This window comes from Eriocheir sinensis, unplaced genomic scaffold (assembly GCF_024679095.1).
Source record: "Eriocheir sinensis breed Jianghai 21 unplaced genomic scaffold, ASM2467909v1 Scaffold255, whole genome shotgun sequence".
Classification (NCBI taxonomy): Eukaryota; Metazoa; Arthropoda; class Malacostraca; order Decapoda; family Varunidae; genus Eriocheir; species Eriocheir sinensis.
This window is the reverse complement of record NW_026111560.1, coordinates 338,653-366,597: the sequence shown is the minus strand read 5'-3', so window position 1 is coordinate 366,597 and position 27,945 is coordinate 338,653. Positions and strand designations below refer to the sequence as shown.

Genomic DNA, 27,945 nt, shown 5'->3' with positions numbered 1-27,945 from the left:
ACCTGCCCCTCCTCCTGCTGCCCCATCCTTCACTTACATGAGTCTTTTTCAGCCCACCTCATGAAACATTTTCCTCTTCGTGTCTCCATTCAAATGAAGGCATTCACCTACAACAAAGTCTTGTGCATCAATCCAGGATGTAAAGGTAATGGAAAAGAGCCAAGTGTTTGTGAGTGTCAGTACTGACACAAATAAGTGGAATCAAGGGGCTAAGCCCCAAGGTCGGTGGGCAAGGTTAAGTTATGTTTGGTCAGTAATTTATTCTGCACGCAGTGAGGAAATATGCAGCGGGACTGGACATGGTATCGGCATCGTGGTCAATTAGGCGGGCCTGTGTTGAGAAATACCTCCTTGCAGAAATTAGTCGCTCTGCTGTCCACCATGCATGTGCACTGTGGGAATGCACAGGAGGAAAACATCAATTGCCAGGTTTTTGTTCTAGTTTGTCCACATGTGACCTTTGTGAGCAGTGAGTGAACTGTAGAAACTGTCAGCAAGTTGAACATCTCTCTTGCGAGCTATTGTGCGGCTGCACTGCGGCGGTGTAACACAGGCATGGAAAAGTCAATCATTAAAATATCGTGACAGAAAGAGTCAACAGATTAACACCTCGATAACTACAAAATTAAGAAGTTTTGTCTACCAATTAATGGAATTGGCACACTTGTAAATTCCCCGTAGCAATATATTTAAGCAGGGCCCCACTGCCAGCTTCAGTGGCTCACAGTCCATCGCCAAGCGGCTACACAGATAACTTGCAGATAACACAATAAAAATATAGATATACCTACATTATTTGGTTCATTGGTATTATTTTACTTTTTTTTTTTTGCTGCTCATAACGGACTTTCAGTATTAACGGACTAAGGTCCGCCCCAATTAGTCCGTTATATCGAGGGTTTGCTGTAAAATGGAAGCATGTCTGTGATGTCACACCTGACCGAAACAAACTTCGCGTAGAGAAAGTTAATCGATCACTCTCCTCTCTTTCTCGCTGATCACCTCCAAGCTTTCTGCCAGTACTCTGCCAGTGTGGTAACACCTCCATTGCTTATATTGCATTATTAAAAAAGTTTCTTGCCCTCGCTCACTCTGTGGCCCTAAGAGAAGGTAGGGAATTTAGGGGCTGTTTTGGGACTGAAGGAGAAGAAAGCGAAGGAAAGAGGCTGAAATGAGAGATACAGGGTGTTAGGATGCTATTGGTCTAAAAATGGACTGATTTAGGGCTGTTTAGGGGCTGAGGGACTGAGAAAGGCATAGAGGAAAGGAAAGGGCTATATGGGTTGCTATTGGGCTGAAAAGATTGAGGAGATGTGAGGAAGGGCTGAGAAAGTGAGGGCTGATTATGGGTCAGAGAGAGAGGGTAGAGGAAGGAAAGGGGCTGAAATGAGAGATAAAAGTGAGAAAGGGGCTGCCAGGATGCTATGGGTTCAAAAAAGGGTCTTTTGGCTTTGTAAGGCTGTTTAAGGGCTTGTATAGAGGAAGAAAAGGGCTGTCATGAGAGGGAACTGAGGTGGTGTTTGTACAGGAAGGGGCTGCCACAGGGGTGAAAGAAAATGAAGGGGCTGTGGCAATAAGGGAAGGAGGGAGCTGGAAAAGTGAGGAAGGGAAGGAGGGGCTGGAAAAGAAGGAAGTGAAGGAGGCTGGCATGGGAGGGAGCTGGAAAAGTGGAAGAGGGAAGGGAGGGGCTGGAAAGTGAAGGAAGGGAAGGAAGGAGGGCTGGAAAAGTGAAGGGAAGGAAGGAAGGGAAGGGGCTGGAAAAGTGAAGGGAAGGGAAGGAGGGCTGGAAAAGTGAAAGGGAAAGGAAGGAAAGAAGGGGAAAAGGGGAAGGGAGGGGCTGGAAGTGAAGGGGAAGGAAGGAGGAGCTGGAAAAGAAGGAAGGAAGGAAGGGTTTTGAAGTAAAGAAATAAAGGAAGCTGAAGATGAAGGGGAAGGAGGGCTGGAAAAGTGAAGGGAAAGGAAGGAGGGCTGAAAAGAAGGAAGGGGTGGAGGGTCAAGAAGGAAGGGGAAGGAGGGATGGAAAAGGAAGGAAGGAAGGGGCTGGAAAAGAAGGTGAAGGGAAGGGAAGGAGGGCTGGAAAAGTGAAAGAAAGGGAAGGGAGGGGCTGGAAAGAAGAAGTGAAGGAAGGAAGGAGGTTCTGGAAAAAGTGAAGGAAGTGGAAGGAGGGGTTGGAAAAGTGAAAGGGAAGGGAAGGGAAGAGCTGGAAAGGTGAAGGGAAGGAGGGAAGGAGGGGCTGGAAAAGGAAAGGGGGAAGGGAAGGAGGGGGCTGGAAAAAGTGAAGGGAAAAGGGAAGGAAGGGGAAGGAAGGAGGGAAGGAAAGAGGGGAAGGGAAGGGAAGGAGGGGCTTGGAAAAGTGAAGGAAGGAAGGGAGGGAAGGAAAAGTGAAGGGCGAAGGGAAGGGAGGGCTGGAAAAGAAGGAAGGCTGGAAAAGGAAGGGAAGGGAAGGGAGGCTTTGCTGGCTGAAGGAAGGGAGGGCTGAAAAGAAGGGAAGGAGGGGCTGGAAAAGAGTGAAGGGAAGGGAAGGGAGGGGCTGGAAAAGTGGAAGGGAAGGGAAGGAGGGCCTGGAAAGTGAAGGAAGGAAGGAAGGAGGGCTGGAAAAGTGAGAAGAAGGAAGGGAAGGGGAGAGGCTGAAGAAGTGAAGGGAAGGAAGGAGGGGCTGGAAAGAAGTGAAGGGAAGGGAAGGGGAGGGGGCTGGAAGAAGTGAAGAGGAAGGAAGGAGGGGCTGGAAAAGTGGAAGGGAAGGGAAGGGAGGGGCTGGAAAAGTGAAGGGAAGGAAAGGAGGGGGCTGGAAAGAGTGAAGGGAAGGGAAGGGAGGAGGGCTGGAAAAGGAAGGGAAGGGAAGGAGGGCTGAAAAGGAAGGAAGGAGGGCTGAAAAGTGAAGGAAGGGAAGGGAGTGGGCTGGAAAGAGAGAAGGGAAGGGAAGGGAGGGGCAGTTACAAATTAAGTGGAGAGAGAGAGGTCAGGTGGAGGAGGCGGTGTGTGGCTGAGTGGATAGTGTGACGGTCGCACTGCGTTCAGACCCATCGCCGGAAAGTCAACTTCCCCGCCTGGTGCCACAAGCTGGGATTTTGAGCCACCGAGAGGCTCAAGACCCACATGCTGCCCAGAAGACCACCTATCAACCCACCTAGATTCTAGGATTAAAGATGAGTCCAGGGGGCAAAATGAGCCAGGGGACAGCGCCAATATAAACACTTGCCTGCCCCACAACGGCCAACACCATCGACACGAAGGAAGGCCTTCACTGCTTAATATGAGATGCCAAAATAAAAATAAAATAAATCAAAAATCAAAACAAGGCAAGGTTGGAGCACTGGGATAAGTAAAATACACTTCAACAAGGAGAAATCTGCCACAAACATTATGACGGAATGTTTACATGGATTTACAGGTCATGAGAGGTCAGGAACAGGATGTCCAAAGGACACATATATATTGCTGAAAAACACAGACTGAGACTTTGAAATAAATTGGTTCACAAAATACCTCCAGACATGACCAAGTCCTCCTAAAGTCCCAAAATCCTTGATCATAAACCCACATTATAAAACAAAAAAACAAACCAATTACATTATTATTATTATTATTATTATTATTATTATTATTATTATTACATTGCAAGGCCAGTCCTCCCATTGATGGTGAGAGCCCTGCCCCTCTCCCTGGGCCCCCACACCAGTGCCACGCTGCCCAGGCCCCCCAAGGTGAGTGCCAGGTGGTTTGGTCTAAAACATTTGGTGGTGGTGGTGGTGGTGGTACTACTGTATTCTTAAGTAGTGAGGGGGCCCACCACTCTGGAATAGCTGTTAGCTACCATTTTATATATATATATATATATATATATATATATATATATATATATATATATATATATATATATATATATATTAAGTTTCACGAGCACGCTGGATGCATTGACGCTAAATAGGAAGGCAGAGAGGGAGGGAGGAAGAGGAGGAGGGGAAGGGAGGAGGGGGAGGAAGGAAGGGAGAGGAGGAGGGAGGAGGCAAAAGGAAGGGAAAGGAGGAGGGAGGGGCTGAAAGACGTTAGGTTGAAGGGGAGTGCCACGGTTAGACTGTGACGTATGCTCCTATTGGCCAGCAGCTCACCAGGGACGACTGCTAGATGAGAGTAAGTCCAGCAGGTCTGACCCCAGGGTGAGTGTTGATTACATATTGGTCATTAAAAGAACGAAAAAACATGTTTTATATGACGTCAGAGGTGACTTAAATGCATATTTTCCCATAGGGTTATAGTCCCGTTTTTCACTGGTGAAGTCAAAATCTGAATTAAAACGAAGGGAAGGGAAGGTATTCACTTTATTATTATTTTTTTTTACAACAAAGGAGGCAGCTCAAGGGCACACAAAATAAGAAAACAAAAAAAGCCTGCTACTCTGCTGCCCAAAAAAGAATTAAAAGAGGTGGCAGAAATAAAGATCAATTTCGGGAGGAGAGGTCCTGATACCCTCCTCTGAAAGAGTTCAAGTCGAGGCAGGAGGAAATACAGATGAAGGAAGGTTGTTCCAGAGTTTAAGTGTGAGGGATGAAAGAGTGAAGATGCTGGTTAACTCTTGCATAAGGGGTTTGGACAGTAAGGGGATGAGCATGGAGAAAGTCGAGTGCAGCGGGCCGCTGGAGGGGGGAGGCATGCAGTTAGCAAGTTCAGAAGAGCAGTCAGTGGAAATATCGATAGAAGATAGAAGAGGCAACATTCAAGGAATTTAAGAGGTAGAAGACTATCAGTATGAGGAGGAGAGCTGACGAAGAGCCTTAGCCTCCACTCTGTCCAGAAGAGCTGTGTGAGGGAGCCCCCACACATGAGATGCATACTCCATACGAGGGCGGACAAGGCCCTGTATATGGACAGCAACTGTGCAGGGGAGAAGAACTGGCGGAGACGGTACAGAACGCCCAGCCTCGAGGAAGCTGATTTAGTAAGAGATGAGATATGAAGTTTCCAGTTGAGATTTTGAGTTAAGGATAGACCGAGGATGTTTAGTGTTGAGGAAGGTGATAGCTGGGTGTCGTCAAAGAATAGGGATAGTTGTTTGGAAGATTGTGTCGAGTGGATAGGTGGAGAAACTGTGTTTTTGAGGCGTTGAAGGACACCAGGTTCTTCTTGCCCCAATCGGAAATAATAGTAAGGTCTGAGGCTAAGCGTTCTGCAGCCTCCAGCCTTGAGTCGTTAAGAAATATCGACATAAGAAACATTGCGGTGGTTTGAATTAATTAGCTGAGGTAGACTACTATCATATATATATATATATATATACTATATATATATATAATACATATGCCTCCAGAATGATCAAAACAATGTGAGAATAGATATATTCCCATTACAACCAAGGTGTGTGAGATATTCATATACTTTTTATGCATACTCTCAGGGCACCAAGATGTCCTATATATTGATCAAAAATAAATTGCAGGGAAATACAATAAGTACATACTGTATTATTATTAGAGAACCATAGATATCATATTATATTATATTACAGAATTATACAGATATGGGTCAGAAGCTGAGGAAGTTGAGCATGCAGTTAGCAAGTTCAGAAGAGCAGTCCAGTGGAAATGTCATGAATAGAAAGGAGTAATTATTTTAGTTTGAGAGGTGAAGCAAGATTGAGAGAGTGATGCTTGTAGGAAGATATGTGAAGAAGGTGATTCCAGAGTATATGTATATGCATATGCTGGTGAGAATCCCTTGCTCGGGAAGGCATTGTGAGATTATGAAGAGTGTTGTCAGTGTAAATCAAGGAGAAGTAAGGTTTCTAGGATGGAGAAAGGTTCTGATAAGGACAACCAGGTTTGAGTAGGTCTAGGATCATGAGCATTCTGCAGCTCCAGCCTTGAGTCAGTTAAGTTCCTGTAGGGTGGGTCTTCTATTAAAAGAAGTTGAATAATGCAGAGTGGAATCATCGCGTAGGGAATGGATAGGACAGTTCGTTTTGGAAAGAAGATCATCAATGAACAACAGAAAAAAGAGTGGGAGATAGGACCAGAACCCTGTGAGGACAACTGTTAATAGATTTAGGGAAGAACAGTGACCGTCTACCACGGCAGAAATAGAACGGTCAGAAAGGAAACTGGAGATAAAGGTACAGAGAGAAGGATAGAAACCGTAGGAGGGTAGTTTGAAAGCAAGATTTGTGCCAGACCCTATCAAAAGCTTTTGATATGTCCAGCGTTAATAGCAGTTTCACCGAACGGCTAAGAGAGGATGACCAAGAGTCAGTTAAGAAGGCTAGAGAACGCCCTTGCAGGAACCCATACTGGCGATCAGATAGAAGGTCAGAGTGGAAAGGTGCTTTTGAATCTCGTTAAGGATTGATTCAAAAGCTTTTAGATAGACAAGAAAGTAAAGCTTACAGGACGGGTAGTTTGAGTGGATTGGAGCTTGTCACCTTCTAGGCACACAGGCTGTATGAAGGCATACTTCAGCAAGAAGGAAAGGTAGATGTTGACAGGCAGAGGCGAAAGAGTTTGACCAGGCAGGGTGATGTTAATGGAGTGTTGTGTTTTTTAAGGATTGGCCAGGAGGCACCATCAGGTCCATAAGTTTCTGAGGATTGGAGGCCGAGAGAGGCATAGAAATATTTTGAAGAATCTTATAACAGGTGCATAAAGAGCCGAGGGGATGAGTAGGAGGAATATGCCCAGAATCGCCCAGGGAGTGTTTTTTAGAAAAGTTTGAGAGAAGAGTTCAGCTAGAGATAGATGAGACGGGCAGTGTTGCTGCCAGGACTGGAGGAGTGGAGGAAAGATGAAGAAGTGTTGAGATGTTTTGGTTAGACAGAAGTCACGGGAAGAGTTAGAGAAAGCAAGAAGTTTTGGCATTTCTATTAATGAAGAATTTTGGTTAGTCGAGAATAGATTTGCAATTTATCAAGCAGAAATGTAAAGTTCATAATTAGTATTAGTTTGAAGGCTCTGGCACCTTTTGTAGAGTTGCCTTCTCTATCATTGACAGCATGAGAACAAGTAGATTAAAACCAAGTTTTTTGAAGAGGAGTAGAGAGAATCCAGGAATGTATGCCTCCATTCAGAGACAATCACTCTGTGATGCGAGACACGCACAGCCCCATCCTGGAAGCACAATCATTCCACTGGAATTTGAAAAGTACATCCTCAGGTCGTCCCACCGAGCTGAAGTAAAATGCCGTGAAGCATCAGCCTGTGGGGTCCAGGATGTACAGGACAAGTAGGACAGGATGCAGAAATAAGATTGTGATCGGAGGAGCCCAACGTAGAGAGAACAGTTTGACAGAATAAGCAGAAGGGTTTGAGGTAAGGAAGTAGGTCTAGAATGTTGGGCCTACCCCCAAGACGGTCGGGAATACGGGTAGGGTGCTGGACCAACTGCTCTAGGTCAAGCTGAGGGATAGCAAAGTTGTAGGCTTGTTCACCAGGGATGGTCAGTGAAAGAGGATGAAAGCCAAAGCTAGAGGGAACATTGAAATTTCCTAGGATGGAGATTTCTAGCTAAGGAGAGTGGGTCAAGATGTGCTCCACTTTAGAATTCAAATAGTCAAAGAATTTTTACATAGTTAAGCAGAGTTAGGTGAGAGATAAACAGCACATATGTGTATTTAGTAATAGAATAAAAGTTTAATATAGAAACCTTATTATTTGATCGCTTTCAATCAATAAAACGCAGCAACGCGCCAGTAACTGTCCATTCGCCTATGTCACACAGCGTGTGTGCAAAAGAATTAACTGCAGACAGTTCATGGAATGATCCAATATATATATATATATATATATATATATATATATATATATATATATATACACACACACACACATATATATATATATATAGGTATGTATATATATATATATATATATAGATATATATATATATATATATATATATATATATATATATATATATATATATATATATATATATTTATATATATATATATATATATATATATATATATATATATATATATATATATATATATATATATATATATATATATATATATATATATATATATATATATATATATATATATATATATATATATATATATATATATATATATATATATATATATATATATATATATATATATATATATATATATATCACTAAATCTGAAACAATGTATAACAACTGTTTTGCAAGATATGAGATAACAAGATACATATTTCAAGGTTGTTCAGTACTTGAAGACAACACATGACATTCGTGAAATGCATTTTAAAGCAAATGAATGTATAATTGTAATTCAGGTACTGCTACGTTATTTTACCGTGTTTTACATCACACAAGGTATTATAGATTATCATTAAAGGAACATTATAACATAAAATAATAAATACATCACTCACATCTTCAAACAGGGTCATGATTTTGATTTTAAAATTAAAAATCAAAATCATTGGTTTTTTTGATTTATTTGATTTATTTGGATTACCTGATTTTTTATTAAAAAAAAAATATATATATATATATATATATATATATATATATATATATATATATATATATATATATATATATATATATATATATATATACTGAATAAATATATATATATATATATATATATATATATATATATATATATATATATATATATATATATATATATATATATATATATATATATATATATATATATATATATATATATATATATATATATATATATATATATATATATATATATATATATATATATATATATATATATATATATATATATATATATATCCTACTGAGTGATTTGAAAATCTCCATAGGTTACTTTTAAGTAGTTTAGGGCGTGTAAGTGAGTACAATGATCCTGATACATACGTGTTCAATACTTGTTTGTAGTTGGTACAGACCAGGTTTAGGACAGACAGAGTTGCCTGAGTTATTTTCATGACAGCAGTTTATATTATTACCACACAGAAGAATATCTACTTTTATTCTGTTACTGTTTGGTTGCTAACCTTGGTTATTATTATGATACATTGAATCCCAAGTTAGTAAAGACTAAAGGAGGCTGATTTTTACCATCCTTGGAGCACATCATTTAACTTATGGAATACTTTTTAGTAAAAAATCAAAAATCAGTAAATCAAAAAATCATGATTTTTTTAGTAAAAAAATCAATGATTTAATCATTTGATTAAATCAATTTGATTTAATCATTGCCAACCCTGCCTTCAAATGCTCCCGTACGAAACATTTTGAGAGCGGCGACATCACTTCATATCGCGACTGTACACAAACTAAACATTAATTAAGATATTTACAACAGAATGGAATGAAAGTGTGTGTGTGTGTGTGTGTATTTACCTAGTTGTATTTACCTGTCCAGTTTCTCCAATCCCTCTTGTATCCTGTACAATGCTATTAGGTCCCCTCTCTCTCTTCTGCTCTCCAGTGTTGTTAGTCCCAATTTCTCCAGTCTTTCTTCATAAGTATGTTCTCTCAGAGCCTGTAATTTAGTTTCTGCTCTTGTATTCTTTCCAACTTTAATTTATTTCTGTGTGTGTGTGTGTGTGTGTGTGTGTGTGTGTGTTCATAAATTATTGATACACATGAGCACAAAACTCTGTAGAGCTATCTTTATTTTTAGAGCTAGCTCACAAAACGTCCAAACTTTTTCAGACCTGGCCTGTCAAGTTTTCCTCCTGAGCTGCCGGGTGTTGGTGGTGCCCAGGCTGAAAACTCCTCACCAGGGCTACGCAAACATGAGGAGGAACAGCAAGACTTCTCCGGGATTATAAGGTATTGGTGGTAGTATTAGTAGTAGTAGTTGTAAGCCAAGATGTATATAATAAATGTTTGTGGTTTTGTTAGGGTACGTTAGGTTTAGGGCGCCACCTTAGGGTATAAATCAACACAGAATGACCTCACTTTTGTTGTATAAAATGTCTTGTTAGTAAGGAAGCATGTATGAATTTTCTGAGTCAAGACCTGTAGTAACTGTTTAGGGTTTTGTTAGGTTAGTTGCTTAGTGTATCTTGAAACACTATGACAGCCAGCACCTTATGGTATAAATCAACACAGAATGACCTCACGGTGTTGCATAGAAAGTCTCAGGAGCAAGGAAGGTTATATGATTTTTCTGAGTCAAACCTGTTAGTAACTGTTTAGGGTTTTGTTAGGTTAGGCTAGTTAAGTTTAGGGTATCTTGAAGTGCATGACAGCCAACTGTTCAAGTAATCTCACAAGCAAGCATATCAACCTGGTAGCAGTGATGGGCCAAATTTGTGGCTTTACCGTAGTAGCGACGGGCCAAATTTTGGCTTTACTGCAGCAACGACGGGCCAAATTTGTGCCATGACATAAACCCCCCAAAATAGATGATGCATAAACTGAACACAAATGCTTTGATATACATTATGAAATGGTTTGTGTGAGTGATGATTTTTTCCCATTTTTCTCGCTCAGAGGGACCATTAAGAAACATGATCCCCTGCTGCCACCACCACCGGGTAACATGTGCCGCGACGATCTGTTCACATCGCCACTTACCGCAGCGTTGAGGCGGGATGCAGCGTGCTCTGAGGCGACCCCGGGCAGGAGGCAAGATGTGACCTCCTGCACCAAACCTTTGACCTCTATTCAGGAGCAGTAAGTAGCGGGCTTTTTTTTTATATATATTTTTCTTTACGCCCTTGAACTGTCTCCTTAGCTGTAAAAAAAAAAACCCTGACTCATTGCCGTCCTGGAGTGAACAGACTGTGATCCAGGTGAAGGTATTACTCGGGTAACTTATTGTGTGTTGTCAAGTAGAAAATGACTCATCCTCACTCTGCTCTGAGTCTATTATGGAACATTATCTCTCTCTCTCTCTCAGGGCCCACATATCGACCGCCACACGTATTTGACCAGGCTTTCCTAGGAGTTGTGGGCATTTCCAGGGGTAGTTTTGTGACCCTTCCTCTGTACTGTGAACCTAAAGAAACACACATTTGACCAGGCTTTCCTAGGAGTTGTGGGCATTTCCAGGGGTAGTTTTGTGACCCTTCCTCTGTACTGTGAACCTAAAGAAACACACATTTGACCAGGCTTTCCTAGGAGTTGTGGGCATTTCCAGGGGTAGTTTTGTGACCCTTCCTCTGTTCTGTGAACCTAAGGAAACACATTTGACAAAGGTTTCCTAGGAGTTGTGGGCATTTCCAGGGGTAGTTTTGTGACCCTTCCTCTGTACTGTGAACATAGGAAACACACATTTGACAAGGCTTTCCTAGGAGTTGTGGGCATCTCCAGGGATAGTTGTGTGACCCTGGTGGTAGTGTGACCCTTCCTCTGTACCATGAACCTAAGGAAACACACATTTGCCAAGGCTTTCCTAGGAGTTGTGGGGGCATTTCCAGGGGTAGTTTTGTGACCCTGGTAGTAGTTTGACCCTTCTTCTGTACTGTGAACCTAAGGAAACACATTTGACCAGGCCTTTCCTAGGAGTTGTGGGCATTCCCAGGGGTAGTTTCGTGACTCTGGTAGTAGTGTGAACCTTCCTCTGTACCATGAACCTAAGGAAACGTACATTTGACCAGGCTTTCCTAGGTGTTGTGGGTATTGCCAGGGGCAGTTTTGTGACCCTGGTGGTAGTTTGACCATTCCTTTGTACCATGAACCTAAAGAAACACATATTTGCCAAGGCTTTCCTAGGAGTTGTGGGCATTTCCAGGGGTAGTTTTGTGACCCTGGTAGTAGTTTGACCCTTCCTCTGTACCGTGAACCTAAGGAAACACACATTTGACTAGGCTTTCTTAGGATTTGTGGGCATTTCCCGAGGTAGGTGTGTGACCCTGGCATAGCTGGGCGTTATCGCGATAAGTTATCGCAATACTTTATCGCTGATAACAAAATTGGGTTATCGGCCATCCGCTACTTATTTAAGTATATATCGGTATCATCGTTACTTTTGTAACCAAACTAGTGATAATCGATACTTTTTTCTGCCTCAAAAAAAAAAAAAAAAAAAAAAAAAAGCGTTGTCTCCTCCCTACACGTGGCGCCCGGTGTTGTCTGAAAAAAACTGGGGTATGAAATATCTTCAGTGAAGAGATTTCATACTTAGATCATCAACATTAAAACACTAGCTTATATTTTTATGTTACTCAAAAATCAATATATCAAAGAGAAAAATCATTTAACTTTGCCCCCAAAATGATTATTCACTGCCTCAAAGTTGATATTCCATATTCGTTTGTGAGCATGCCATGGTATTGAAGGCACCCGGTGTTGTGTTATTTGGTGTCCCATCGTCAAAGTTTACAAACACTGGTCTCTCGTGAACTTTTCAGACCAGTAAGTGTAGCCCTGTACAGTCTCACAAAGCTTTTTAAATCAGACATATCACCATCCTCGCTGTTTCTAGAACGACACTCTGTACATATAAATACAACTCGTACAGAGTATCGTTCTAGAAACAGCGAGGATGGTGGTACTGTATGTCTGATTCAGCCTTCCAGCAACTCCTAATTATGGTTAAAAAGCTTTGTGAGACTGTACAGGTCTAGGCTTGCTGGTCTGAGCATGCACAGTTCACGAGAGACCAGTGTTTGTAAACAAAAGTGCCAGCTTTTGACGGTGGGGACGCCAAATAACACAACACCGGTTCAGGCGTTTCTAGTATTACTGTCCATAGGTACGTGTCAACGTGTGGTTTTCAGGTTTTGTAAATTTTCTAAAATACTGATAATGAAAATTTGAAGTCATCTATGTTTTTTATTTGAAATATCAATAATATCGTTTTTGTCTATCGGAATTGTGGATTTATATCGGGTATCGGTTATCGCCTATATTTGTTTCTCCAGTTAACGAATATCGGTTATCACCGATAAGGTTTTCCATTATTGGTTATCGGGAATAAGATTTTCTGTTATCGTGCCCAGCTATGGACCCTGGTGGTAGTGTGACCCTTCCTCTGTACTGTGAACCTAAAGAAACACACATTTGACCAGGCTTTCTTAGGATTTGTGGGCATTTCCTGGGGTAGGTGTGTGACCCTGGTGGTAGTGTGACCCTTCCTCTGTACCGTGAACCTAAAGAAACACATATTTGGCAAGGCTTTCCCTAGGAGTTGTGGGCATTTCCCAGGGTAGTTGTGTGACCCTGGTGGTAGTTTGACCCTTCCTCTGTACCATGAACCTAAGGGAACACACATTTGACCAGGCTTTCCTAGGAGTTGTGGGCATTTCCCGGGGTAGTTGTGTGACCCTGGTGGTAGTGTGACCCTTCCTCTGTACCATGAACCTAAGGGAACACACATTTCACCAGGCTTTCCTAGGAGTTGTGGGCATTTCCCGGGGTAGTTGTGTGACCCTGGTGGTAGTGTGACCCTTCCTCTGTACCATGAACCTAAGGAAACACACATTTGACCAGGCTTTCCTAGGAGTTGTGGGCATTTCCCGGGTTAGGTGTGTGACCCTGGTGGTAGTGTAACCCTTCCTCTGTACCGTGAACCTAAGGAAACACACATTAGAACTCAATCTACATCCGTTTTGGCCCTGGGAGGTGGTTGGTGTGAGGGTCTGAACCAGGCTCACCAGCAGGGACTTGGCACGACACACTACAACTTGTGACTATAATTTAGCCTCTAACTGCTGCTGCTGCTGCGGTCATAACTTTGGGGTGTAACAGAGATGTTTTTTGTGTGTGTGAGGAGGAAGAGGAAGAGGAAGGAAGATTATAGATTTTCCTTTTCAGATGTGGAGGTAACTCTCTCTCTCTCTCTCTCTCTCTCTCTCAGGAATGAGAAAATAGATCAATTTTTATATACTTTTATTATTATTATTATTATTATTATTATTATTATTATTATTATTACAGATCTCACAACTGATGGAAGCTGGGACGGAAAGTTGCTGAAATGTGGTAAGCTACAATTTCCTCTTTCAACCATGATTTCTATCAGTCTACCACAATCTACCAGGGTCTAACCACCACACAATCATTCGCCCAACATCCCTCTACCAGTCTACCACAATTCAACCATCAGTCATCAACCGAAAAACTCGACTTGTTCAAAACTTTTTCAACTCTGTAACCCCAAAATGTCAACCCAAGACCTGACATTCAACCACGATTTCTACCACTCCACCACAATCTACTGGGACCTAACCACCATATATCTTTTCAGGGCAATGGCTGACTGGATGGTGCTGTCTGGTCACTCAGCTCAGCAAGGGACTGGAAGCTGGAACACTCTCTCTCTCTCTCTCAAAAAAATTATGTAAAGGTGTATAAGGTCCATTAAAAAGAAGAGAGAGAGAGAGAGAGAGAGAGAGAGAGAGAGAGAGAGAGAGAGAGAGAGAGAGGAGGTTCAAATATATCCATGGTTATATAATATTCAACTTTATTTATCTTATTTTTTATATAACAACAGCTGAGAGAGAGAGATAGAGAGAGAGAGAGAGAGAGAGAGAGAGAGTGTTCCATCTCATCCTCTCTCTCCCCAACATCCAGGCGGCATCTTGGGAGGGGAGGGGAAGGGAAGGGAAGAATACAATAGCTCACTGGTGGAGAGAGAGAAGAGTAATAGGTTTAAATACATCCATTGTAATATATATTTCCAAACTTTATTATCTTCTCTTTTATAGGAATACAGAGAGAGTTCTCTCTCTCTCTCTCTCTCTCTCTCTCTCTCTCTCCTTCCTTGGCTCAATTAATCTCCCTCCATCTTCTCCCCAACAGGACTCGTCTCAGCTGGTCTCATCTGGTCTGCCCCAGCATTTAGGCAGCATCTTGAAGGCCTGACTGGTCTCCTCAGCTCAGTGGTCTCGTCTCTGTCTCCTGCCCTGCAAGAGTCTGGCAGAGTTTAGTGCCAAGAGTGTGTGTGTGTGTGTGTGTGTGTGTGTGTGTGTGTGTGTGTGTGTGTGTGTGTGTGTCTCTCTCTCTCTCTCTCTCTCTCTCTCTCTCTCTCTCTCTCTCTCTCTCTCTCTCTCTCTCTCTCAGGCCCCACAGGGTGTCCCCCCCACAGTGTGTTGGCAACCCCCACAGACACATGCCCCCCCAGACACATAAGGGATCCCCCCCCTCTCTCTCTCTCCAAGAAGTGTCAGTTTGCTCAATAAATATACAAGCAATTTCTGGTGTTTTTTCGTCCATTCTGCAAAGTTTTCAAAGAGACAGATCTTGAAATAAGTGGAGATAACAAGGAAATGAAGAGGAAGGAGGAAAGGAGGAAGAGAGGAAGGAAAAGGGAGAGAAATGGAGTTGAACTTGGAGGAGGAAGTGAACAAAACCACTAAAGTTACACTGGAGAAATACACAGACCTTAATAAAAGTGGAGATAGAAGAGGAATGAAAAGGAGGAGGAGGAAAAGGAAGACAGGAGGAGGAAGAGGAAAGGTTAAGCTATTTTTTTGTATAGGAGGAAAGGAGGAAGAGGTGGAGGAAAGAGGAGAAAAATGGACTTGAACTTGGAGGAGGAAATGAATGAAACCACCAAAATTATGCCAGAGAAATACACAGACCTTGATAAAAGTGGAGATAACAGGGAAATGCAAAGGATAAGGAGGAAAAGAAAGATGGGAGGAGGAAGAGGAAAGATTAAGCTATTTTTTGGCATAGGAGGAAAGGAGGAAGAGGTGGAGGAAAGAGAAAAATGGACTTGAACTTGGAGGAGGAAATGAACAAAACTACCAAAATTGCGCCGAAAAAATACACAAATCTTGATAAAAGTGGAGATTAAAGAGAAACGAAGAGGAGGAGGAGGAAAAAGAGGAAGACAAGAGGAGGAAGAGGAAAGATGAAACATTTTTTTTGGTATAGGAGGAGGAAAGGAGGAAGAGAGGAAGGAAAAATGAGAAAAATGGAGTTGAACTTGGAGGAGGAAATGAACGAAACCACCAAAATTACGCCGGAAAAATACACAGACCTTGATAAAAGTGGAGATAACAGGGAAACGAAGAGGAAGACAGAAGGAGGAAGAGGAAAGATTAAGCTATTTTTTGGCATAGGAGGAAAGGAAGAAGAGAGGAGGAAAGAAGGGAAAAACGGAGGAAACCTGGAGAGAATCAGTGAGAGAAAGGACCTGTTTTCAAGGCAGACCCTGACCTGACGTAACCTTGGCCCTGAACATACACAGGGGGTGGGTTGCTTCACTCACCCACCATCTCCATGCGTCCCCCAAGCCATGAGGTGCGTGGGTGTCCCTCGGTGGTCTCCTGGGCTCACTGGAGGGCTGCTGAGTCTGGTCTCATCTCAGTTCCTTCCCTGCAAGAACCATCACGGAGTTAGTGTGTGTGTGTGTGTGTGTGTGTGTGTGCGTCAACTTCAAGTGCCAATATCTCGGCAAGCACATCAGTTAGGAACACAAGATTCTAACACAAGATGCTCCTAACACTCGCCCACAACACCTGTAACTGGCAGTGCTCACAACCTTCTGGCTCCTGAGACACGAGGAATCAAATCATTTGGGGGTGTCGTGGACTTTGTGAGAGATGACCCTTCGCTACCAGGACTAGGCTGGGAGGGCTAGCTTTTGGACCCTCAACGGGGAGCACGGTTAAGTACAATGGCGTACCGAGGGGGGGTCCATTGGGCCATGACCCTCCCCTTTAGCAAAGAAAAAATAATATTGAATAAATAAATATTACTTGAACAATGGAGCTGCTGAGTTGAATAAGAGCAGGTGATCTCTTTTGAGAAACATTCATTGACGACGTAGGCTCACGTGGCCGAAGCCTAGTCATGTTATCCGTATAATATTTTCTGACCACAAATTCCAAATTTCTGAAAATTATGATTGATAGACTTCACTTTCTTTTTATGTAGTACTTTTTCTCTATAGCGTGTCACTCCTTGAATTCCCGCAGGCTTGGGATTTGTGCCTTTCCATTCTTTACCTATTTCCTCCTTGGCCACAAAACGCCAGAAAACGCTTCACGTACATACTCTATCTGGTGTAGGAAAGTCACCACTGACTCGGCTGATGCCCCGGATAATTCAGTTAATCAGGTAGGTAAATAATGAAATAATGATTAAGAATAATTACTGCAAAACACGTCAGGTGAAGAATCAGCAGCCAAGCCTAATCTAAAGCAATAAGTGACCCAGGTTTTCTCATGAGTTTGGAAGTGCTCACCTCAGTTCTAAGTGTCACTAAACCCTTGCCGGAAAAGCTGCAGGGGTCACAACAAGAACTGATGGGTGCTCTTGGAAGTGTAGCAACACAGAGCTGCATAGATGCACTTCAGTCCTATCGCGATGGAAATAAGTTCAACCAACTTTTTGCCCAAGCTGAGGAAAGGTACGGAAGCCAGAAGCCTTGAACAATCAGTGGTCATCAGAAACATAGTTAAGGCTAACCCTCCAACAGCAACTCCATAGGAGTACTATCGAAGAGCTATTTTTCTCCAGTTTTCGGACACTGCTATAGCACAACTCAGGGAAAGGTTTGCATCTGAACACATTAGTTAGGAGTTTTTTGTTGGGAAATCTTGTTCCCTCTCTTTCAGTTGATACTTATTTTAGTGAACTGAAGGAGGCAGTTGAATTTTATGGAAAATTTCTTGTAGATGCAGATCTCGTTGAAGGTGAATATCTACGGGGCAGAGTTATTGGAAGCGTCGTGAATCTCATGAGAGGTCAAAGCAAGTTGTTGAGACATTGGCATGTGCCAAAAAATTGGGCACATATCTAAATTTTTCCACCTTATTGCATTTTTTTCAACCCTACCTGTTAGCACTTCCACCAATGAGCGATCCTTTAGTGCCCTTAAATTGCTTAAAACATACCTTAGGAACGCAATGAGTGAAAGTCGTTTAAATGGACTGGCCTTACTTTGTCTATTGTGACACAAATCTTGATCATGAAGTCCTTGATGAATTTGCACGTAAGAACAGACGCCTAAATTTGAGGTAAACCAGTTTCAATGTATTGTTGTTAACAGTAACTAATCTAATTCATCTAGTTAATTTTTATTTTATATTCATAAAATACCTGACCCAGTTTCCATGTATCTTTAAAAATATGTATTACAGCAGCAGCCTGTATAAACGAAGATTATACATGTTATATGAATATAAAAAAAAATTCCTTGCCAGTGTATTACTTTTTTATCAGAACATGTAGTTCTAAACTAAGCAGTGTTGTTTCGAGGGTAAATTTTTGCAGTCCAAATTACAGAAATGAACAAGATTTTAAAAGTAATGCTCGCTCAAGTAACATAAAATTAGTACTTTAAAGATTATTTAAATCTCCCAGATTTATGTTGTAATCATATGCTACCAACAAACTTCTAAAATGTACAATGTATGTATATGTATGTATCATGCATGTATGTATAAAAAAATAATAAATTTAAACGAGCGATCTAACCCGAATCCTCAAGCTGTATGGGATCCTAAACTTGCAATAATACTAGACATAGAAATTTTATATATATATATATATATATATATATATATATATATATATATATATATATATATAAATATATATATATATATATATATATATATATATATATATATATATATATATATATATATATATATATATATATATATATATATATATATATATATATATATATATCCTTTTCAATTTTCTGGGTACGCCACTGGTTAAGTATGTGAGTTAACCACATGAAGGGTCACTTTGGACCATGTTCTGAGAAATGGTTACAAGCAGGAGTTCATAGATGTAAATTCTACTACTAATAACAAGGGCCCGTCTGAGGAAGGCAGAGGCTGGATGGTGAAGAAAGTTGTCGGCTCAAAGGGTTAAGAAACAGGATCCCTGCTGGGTTAATGGTCCCTCGGAGTGAGAAAAATGAGAAAAAATCACCCCCACACAAACCATTTCATAATATATATCGAAGCATTTGTGATCAGATTATGTATCATCTATTTTTGGGGGTTTATATCATAACACAAATTTGGCCCGTTGCTGCTACACGGTAAAGCCACAAATTTGGCCCGTTGCTGCTACACGGTAAAGCCACAAATTTGGACCGTTGCTGCTACACGGTAAAGCCACAAATTTGGCCCGTTGCTGCTACACGGTAAAGCCACAAATTTGGCCCGTTGCTGCTACACGGTAAAGCCACAAATTTGGCCCGTTGCTGCTGCACGGTAAAGCCACAAATTTGGCCCGTCGCTGCTACACGGTAAAGCCACAAATTTGGCCCGTCGCTGCTACCGGGTTAAGGTGACAAGGAAATTCATTGGCAATTAGATCTAAGCATGTATCTCCATGCCCTTGAATTTGGAAGTTGGGTTTTTGACAGCTAACTATTGCCGGGAATCATCGGGAATTAACTGTTTTAACTCTGAGTATAAATGAGTCTAGTTATCAGCGCCCCAGAAGACAGTTTTAGGCTCGGAAGTTGGTGTTTTGATGCCTATTGGTGCCCAGACTCAACGCTGTCTGTCGGGCCCCGGCCCAGCACGTTGAAGTAAGCCAAACAGTGGTAGAAAATTCCCAGCAACTCACACGACATCCAGAAGCGCTGGCTGGGATTCAAGGGAACCACTGAACTCAGAAAAAAATACTGAACCTGAGGATGAAGAAAGTCAAGTTGAACGGTGAACCATAACGAAGTTACAATGAACAACGAACAGTGAACATGTTGGCTCCACGACCTGATGTGTGAACAGATAGGGAGTGAGCGCACAGACAGGAAGTGCCGGGAGGCGGAACACTCGTGGGTGGTCCTATGAACGGGTACAAGGCCGGCGGGCATGAACTGTTCACGTGGGCGTTGTCATGACGTTTTGTGACGTGTTGTGACGTGTTGTGATGTAAAACAACACAGTGGTGACGACTTGTATGGTAGCCGCTGGCCCTATATAAGAGCTCAGCAAGGAGCAGGAGTGTCGCAGTCACCAATTCAGTAACAGTTAAGCTATTTTTGGGCTGTGGCCGTTACTGTACTTGGGGCAACACTGGCGAGTAGAATTACGAGACTCTGTTAGGAGAAGCCGTATTTCTTGTGACTGTGTAGCATGTGATCGTCCTGGAGTATTAGAGTTATGTTGAGTAGGAACAACATTCAGTGTTGTTGTTAGTGAAGCGTAACCAACCGTACATATGTGTGTTTCATTAGTGACTGGTCGAGTATGTCTGCCGTGAAGAGTGTTGATTTCATTTGGGCGTGTGACAATTAGTAGTGACGTTAACTTGTTGATTCTGTACTTACTCATGTGCTCAGGTATATTCCTTTTACTGTTAGAATAAATATTATAAGCAACTCAGTCATTACCATCTACACCTCCCTCTGACACGTTATTAAGTGTGCAAACGGGAGTACAAACTGTCCTACTCAATCCTTCTACATTTGCCGACTTCTAACCTGAAAATTGCCTCCTTCATCCCAATAGCTGGAATAACTTATAGTTATCATTAAAATCGTCACTTGCAGATGTCTTCGGGGAATAATTAAGGGTCAAAACCAGGTAATTATGATGCCCTGAGTACGACAATCTGCCACCACCGCTCAGAAGACACTTTTTGGCTCGGAAGATAGTTTTTTGACATGAGGAATTGACTATTTTAACACAGGGACGACTACCAACACAGGGACGGCTACCGACACAGGGACGACTACCAACACAGGGACGACTACCGACACAGGGACGGCAACCGACATAGGGACGACTACCAACAGAGAGACGACTACCAACACGGGGACGGCTACCGACACAGGGACAACTAGCAACACAGAGACAACTAACAACACAGGGACAGCTTCCACCAGTATTTTGTCACCTTTCACCTTTGAGAGTGGTAAGTGTAATCCTTCGCCCCCTAAAATCTTATTCAATTTCCTTTGTGTAGTGAGCATACCAATTCTTGACAGCATACTTATTCTCATGGTATATAATAAAATTAATAGAGAGAGAGAGAGAGAGAGAGAGAGAGAGAGAGAGAGAGAGAGAGAATTTACATAGATTTACATAGAAAATCAGACCACACAGACCCCATGGTCCAGACTAGGTGGTCTGTCCTTAAACCTAAGTGATTTTACATTAACCCCTTCCCCGGCAGAAACGTGTATACACGTTTTCACAAAATGTTCTTTTTTCAGTCGTCGACGAGTATACTCGTCTAAAACTTTACCTTCAAAAACCAGCTACATACGTATATACTCGTCGATTTTAAGCCTTTGTAAGCCATTCTACGTGTGAAACGAGTATTCTCGTCAAATCGTTCGCCTGGCAGAGGCGATAGGGTAGAGCTGTGGGATTTCAAGGACATTGTTACTAGACTTGCTCCGACAGCCATTGTCGTCGGATGGGTGTTGTTTGCATCCACATTTGCATTCATTTTTTTGTAGCATTTTCAAGTGTTACACCCCAAATGTCTAGTTCAACGGAAGATAGTGAATATGAACCTTCCCTCAGAAGCTTGAATACTTCTGATAACTCTGCCAGTTCATCAGACAATGACTATTTCTTGACAAGTGAGGAGGAGGAGGGGGGTGAGGGGAGAGCTTGGAGAAGCCTCGAGTTGTCAGAGGAGCGTATGAATGCACCATCACCACGTTTTCCTTTCACAGGAAATCCTGGAATAAAGATTGATGAAAACCCAGCAGAACTGAGTCCATTTGAATTCCTCAGTCTTTTTATTGATAAAAGGATTATTGACTCTGTACTGGTAGAGACTAATCGTTTTGCTGAACAAACTGGGCAAGATGATTCTTTGTGGCGCCCTGTAACAGAGGCTGAACTTTTTGCATTTTTTGCCATGAAAATGCTTGGGGGTATTGTGAAAATGCCAGAAGAAGAAATGAACTGGTCACATGATGAACTGCTTGAAAGACCAATTTTTCGGCAGCTAATGACTATGAAACGGTACAGTAAGATAAAGCAATATCTTCATTTTGTAGATAATGAAACTCATGATGCACAAACTCACCCCAACCCAAAATTGTATAAGATTTATGATGTATTCATGACATTGTGTGAGAACTTTGGGAAGTGTTACACCCCTAGGCAAGATGTATGTATAGATGAGAGCCTTATGTTGTTCAAAGGAAGGTTAGGATGGGTACAGTACATTCCACTGAAAAGGAGGAGGTTTGGAGTGAAATATTTCATGTTGTGTGAGTCAAAGACTGGATATGTGTACAACATGACCATTTATGTTGGCAAAGGAACACAGTTTGATCCAGAGTATGATGCATATCCTGTGAGTTCGCGTGTTGTTTTATCTTTGATGAAGCCCTTATTTGGGAAAGGTTATTGTGTTACTGTGGATAACTATTACACTAGTCCACAATTAGCTGATGCTCTAGTTATGAACCAGACTGATACTTATGGAACTCTACGTATGAATCGAAAAGAAGTGCCAGAAGAACTGAAAAGAAAAAAAACTGAAGAAAGGAGAAGTTGCAGCATTTCAGAGAGGCAAGGTAATGACTCTTCGTTGGAAAGACAAAAAGGATGTTGCAATGCTATCAACCATTCACAACCCAGCCATGCATGACATTGAGACAAGACAAGGGCCTGTGAAGAAACCCAAAGTTGTATGTGAATACAATCATACAATGGGAGGAGTTGACAAGGTGGACCAGCAACTGGTAGATTATCCCATTCCAAGGAAACGGGGTAAGAAATATTACAAGACAGTTTTCTTCCATTTGATGGATATTGGAGTATGGAATGCTTTCATCCTGCATCAAGAAGCATTCACTCAGTTAGGAAAAAAAAGCCTAACACACCTGAAGTTTCGTTTGGAAATTATACGATACATATTTGGCAAGTATGGACCTGCTTTACCACCAAGAAGATCACCAGGTAGACCCTCGACATCACCAGGAAGTTTGCGGCATACGCCAGGAGGACATTTTCCAATGGAAGTTCCACCAACAGAAAAAAAGAAAAATCCAACAAGAAAATGTGTTGTATGCAGTCTGAAGCGTGACCATAGAGGGAAACAAGTCAGGAAAGAGTCACGCTACATGTGTAAAGTTTGCCAAGTAGCTCTATGTGTTGTGTCATGCTTTGAAAAGTACCATTCTAAATAATTTCATCTAGAAACTTTCTGAGGAAATACTATTCTTTTATATGTGGAAATAAAATTCATTTGTTTTATTTTTTTGCTAACAACTTACAGTTTTCAATTGATTTTGTTCATAATAAAATGCCGGAAAAAGGAATTTCATTTATTATGCATGTTATAATTACTGCTAGATATTTGGTTTTCATTTCTCTTTACATTTGGTAATAAAATTTTGAGAAAAATTAAGAAAATATGGTAAAAAAAATATGGTTTATAGGAAGACGAGTTGACTCGTTTTTGCCGACAAAGGTATTCTCAAAATAAAAAGTTAACCACAAAAATGGGAAGAAAAAATAATTACAAACTGTTTTCATAACCAGCATCAAAAATACTATATAGAACCAAAATAAAAAAAATAATCTGAAAAAGAAACGTTTTTAACAAAAAAATTGTTGGGGAAGGGGTTAATACCTGGTACCCATTCACTGCTGGGTGGACAGGGGCGTAGGGTATCGGAAAAGCTGCCCAATTTTTTCCACTCCGCCCAGGAATCGAACCCGGGCTCTCTCGGTTGTGAGCCGAGTGTGCTAACCACTGCACCACGAAGCCCCTGGCCTGGATGGAGGTCAGCCCCGGCCCGTCATGGCGCAGGCAAGTGTTTATAGTGGCGCCATCTTGCCTAGGCACACACAGCAACACATGGCCGGCCAGCTTTGCCTCGGCCTGCATGGAGTGTGGGCGGCACGAGTACGACTTGTGCAAAGTTACCAGTTAGTGAAACATTGAAGGCTGAGAGGATGCACAATTGTCACCAGTTCACCAATAGGGTAGGCGGTAGCTGAGTGGTAACGTGCTGGGCCCACATTCACCACGTAATGGACGACGCGGGTTCGAATCCCCACGCTACCACCTGGGATTTTTCAGTCACCACCGAGTGGCTTAAAACTACCCACATGCTGTCCTGAAGACCACCATCCATCAACCCAGTTTCTAGAGGAAACTGTCCAAGTGAATCAAGAAGGAGTTCCGGCGGGCAGCATGAGCCAAGAGAAGATGGCGCCACTGTAAACACTTGCCTGCGCCATGACGGGCTGGGGCCGACTACCATCCAGGCCCCTCAAGAGAGCCTACCGGCGCTATAGGCATAGATATAAAAAAAGTAAAAAAATAAAGGTCTTGTGTGATTAATCCTGCTTCACTCGCAACGGTGACTACAATATATATATATATATATATATATATATATATATATATATATATATATATATATATATATATATATATATATATATATATACATATATACAGTAAACCCTGGATATAACAGACCTGCTTATAATGGGTTTTGAATATAACACACAAGGTCAGAGGGTCAGAAATCAACAGGGGGCGACTGAGAATGTTTTTTGAATGAACAGCGCCCGGTAAGTACAGCAGCGTCTGGCCACCTGGCCTCCTGCCTCTCAGTCTCACTAGCACAACACAGTCATCCCGCCCGCACCCGTGAATACCTCCGTGTTCCAAACATGACCTGTCAGTCTTCCAACACTCTCCAGCTTATTCTGGTCCTAAAATTTGGAATTCTGTGCCAAATCACGTTCAACTATTACCAACACTGCATACATTTAACCCCTTGACTGTGGATTTCCTACAAGAAGACATCACCAAGCTACAGGAATGGAACAGAAGGCGAAGGGGCAAGGAGCATGGGCCAGCGTGGTCCTGGAGGCTTCCTCTAATTAGGGCCACGTCAAGGGCTCCCTCCTTTGCCCACGCCTTCCTGGCCAACAGAAGGCGAAGGGGCGAGGAGCATGGGCCAGCGTGGTCCTGGAGGCTTCCTCTAACTAGGGCCACGCAAGGGCTCCCTCCTTTGCCCACGCCTTCCTGGCCCTGGAGCACGCCTTCAGGGGCAGCAGAGGGCGGAGCGGTGAGGAGTGTGATGCCAGAGTGGCCCTGGAGGCTTCCCACTCTCACCGCTGCAGAGTGCCGCCTGGAGTGCGTGGCGTAGCTCCTCTGTTGCATCCACAAAGCTCCTCCTCCTCTCCGCCCTGGCATCTCGTGTCCTCGGTATCCTCCTTCCAACACACTCTGCATCGCTCCTCTGTGCTGGCCCAAACAGTCTCAGTCTCGCACTCCTCGGGAACACCGCAGCGTCTGAACAGTCTCAGTCTCGCACTCCTCGGGAACACAGCAGCATCTGCACTCTGCACTCGCCCCAAAAGGCTCAGCCTCGCCTCTCCCCGAGCCATCGTGCACTCGCCGCTGCTATGATCACTCGTCTCTTATCATGTTCCTCGCGGGGGCGTTGCCACATCAACGAAACTACAATAGCTGGAGTGCTTCCACATCTCCCACACATCACCGGTCATATATACTATACAAAAACAAACGTCCAGCAGACCGGCACGTCTCCAGTTCTGCCAGCACATGCAATGTACAAAAGTGAAGCAGACCAGCACATCTTCACTCACAGTTCTGCCAGCACGCACAATGTACAAAAGTGAAGCAGACCAGCACATCTTCACTCACAGTTCTGCCAGCACGCACAATGTACAAAAGTGAAGTGCAAACAACTTCAGAGGACACACAATGACATTATGCAAGAAGGAGCACAGAGTGCTGGAGAACAGTGGTGTGAGACTTCCCTTTCTTTCTGTCTAACAACGTGCGTATATGAAACGTAACTATAAAACAAGTTAAAACTGGATTTGGTTAGCACATTCATTCATGTATTCATTCATCTCTGCAGCAACATATGGATATGAAACAGGTTAATACGCATGAGGAGTAGGCGTGTTCTGTGAAGCATATAAAGGACATACATTTCATAGTGTTTATGCCTCCGTGTGTTCGGGTTACTCTATTGAGCATCGGAAATGTTATGAATAACACGTCCAGACTGGAATAACAACACACGTAAGTGGAGGCGCAGTCCATCACGTCCCCCACGCCGCAGCTCATCACATGCTGAGTGGATACAGTCCACGGGGATAGTCTCCTTTTTATATTACAGAACCTAAACAATGTGAAGAGGCTACCAGGGGTCGGCAACCTTTGGCACGCGTGCCAGACTTGGCACGCAGAGTGCTTGCCTATGGCACGCCACGTGATTCGAAGAAGCAAAGAAAAAGCTAAAAAACAGAATAATGAGAGAGAGAGAGAGAGAGAGAGAGAGAGAGAGAGAGAGAGAGAGAGAGAGAGAGAGAGAGAGAGAGATAGTACATCCTTACTTTTATCACAGTTTAAGTTTTCGAATGATTTTAAATCATTCTTTCCAATGATACATTGAATTAAAATGAAAATGTTTCGTACCCGCGATGAGGAATACGTGAGTACAACGAGATGTAAACGAGTATGAGACACGTTGCCGCTGGTGACGCATCAGTCACGCAGCGGCAGTGTTGCTATTTCTGCTTCAGTAACTATTTAGCTGCCGTGGGTGACACTCTTTCTAGTTACTGTCGCCATGGCTACTGCGAAAAAAGTCAAGCTTGATGTCCGATCATTTCAGTCATCATGGACAAATGACTTTGGATTTATTCAGCAGAATGATCGTGCTGTGTGTGCTCTCTGCTGCGAGAATGTCGTGTGCCGCACATCGAGTGTTAAAAGACACTTTGAAACAAGACACAAGAAGACTTTCAAGGAAAACTGCTTTGCCACCTATGTGGTCGGGGAGCGGTGGGTGTGAATCGCAGCATTTTGAGGTCGCAGGTGGTCGTTAGCAGGTCGTGAAGTCAGTGTGACTGTAGCTTTAAGTGTTTGGGGAAAAAAAAAAAAATGCGTGTTACGTAAATTACGTTCACGTTCGAGTTAGTCTAAATGTTTTCAGCTTGCAGTGTGGCCCAGCGGAAGTTATGTGTGTGTGTGTGTGTGTGTGTGTGTGTGTGTGTGTGTGTGTGTGTGTGTGTGGGTAAAATAAACCTGAAAACCTTCACTTCCTAACACAACAGGTAAAACACACACAAACACACACACACACACACACACACACACACACACACAGGATTAACACAGGATTAACACACCTTCCCCCCCTCTCGGCACCACTGCACTGCACTCCCCCACCCCCCTCCTCCCCCACACCAAGCTCCATCGCCCCAACCCTCCCACACATACCAGACCCCCGATCCCCGTCCCCTTCTTTTTGTACTTGTTCCATTTGCGAAGTAAAATTGTACTCATGATATGTAAATTTTCCTCCTGATGGCTGCTGCAATTAAATAAACCGTTTATTATTATTATTAGTAGTAGTATTAGTATTATTACACGTACCTTTTTAGCAAGCCGCCCCAAAGCCGTGACTCCACCTCCGTTCACCTGTGCAGGAACCTGACACCTGTGGAAGAAGAAAAAGAGTTGTGTCCACAGCCTTAAATGTCTGGGGTTACATTAGATTAAATTTATTCCCCTTCCTCAGATGAAATGTGAAGACAGGGGGGGTGACAAGGTCCCCTGTTAGGTAATTCATGCTAGGCTGAGTTAGGTTACATTTTTTGGCTTGCAGTGTATTCCAACGGAGGTTCAGGATAGGGAGGGATGTTAGAATAAGCTGGTGTTGTACGCCAGAAACAGCTGCCTGATTACTTAAATGCTACACACCAAAATCTACCACAAAAAATAGTTTGGCTACCCAATTACTTAAATACACACCAAAATCTACCAAAAAAAATAGTTTGGCTACCCAATTACTTAAATGGTACACACCAAAATCTACCACAAAAAATAGTTTGCCTACCCAATTACTTAAATGCTACACACCAAAATCTACCACAAAAAATAGTTTGGCTACCCAATTACTTAAATACACCAAAATCTACCAAAAAAAAATAGTTTGCCTACCCAATTACTTAAATACACACCAAAGTCTACCACAAAAAATAGTTTGGCTACCCAATCACTTAAATACACACCAAAATCTACCAAAAAAAAAGTTTAGCTACCATATTTCTTAACACACCAAAATCTACCATGAAAAAAGATTAGCTACCATATTACTTAAATACACACCAAAATCTACCA

The 27,945-nt window shown here is 42.4% G+C and overlaps 2 long non-coding RNA genes across 3 annotated transcripts; one reads left to right on the top strand and one right to left on the bottom strand.

Moving 5' to 3' along the window:
- Positions 1 to 10,484: 10,484 nt before the first annotated feature.
- On the top strand, positions 10,485 to 15,057 carry LOC126991275 (uncharacterized). Of its 2 annotated transcripts, none has more exons than XR_007745366.1 (3): positions 10,485 to 10,593; positions 13,801 to 13,845; positions 14,665 to 15,057. It is a non-coding gene; the product is annotated as an uncharacterized LOC126991275 (long non-coding RNA). The 2 variants fall into 2 exon arrangements; XR_007745365.1 differs by having other exon boundaries at positions 13,801 to 14,203.
- LOC126991274 (uncharacterized) lies at positions 14,585 to 27,287 on the bottom strand. The gene is made up of 3 exons (XR_007745363.1): positions 27,199 to 27,287; positions 16,082 to 16,188; positions 14,585 to 14,768 (listed from the first exon to the last, which is right to left on the bottom strand). It is a non-coding gene; the product is annotated as an uncharacterized LOC126991274 (long non-coding RNA).
- Positions 27,288 to 27,945: the final 658 nt, after the last annotated feature.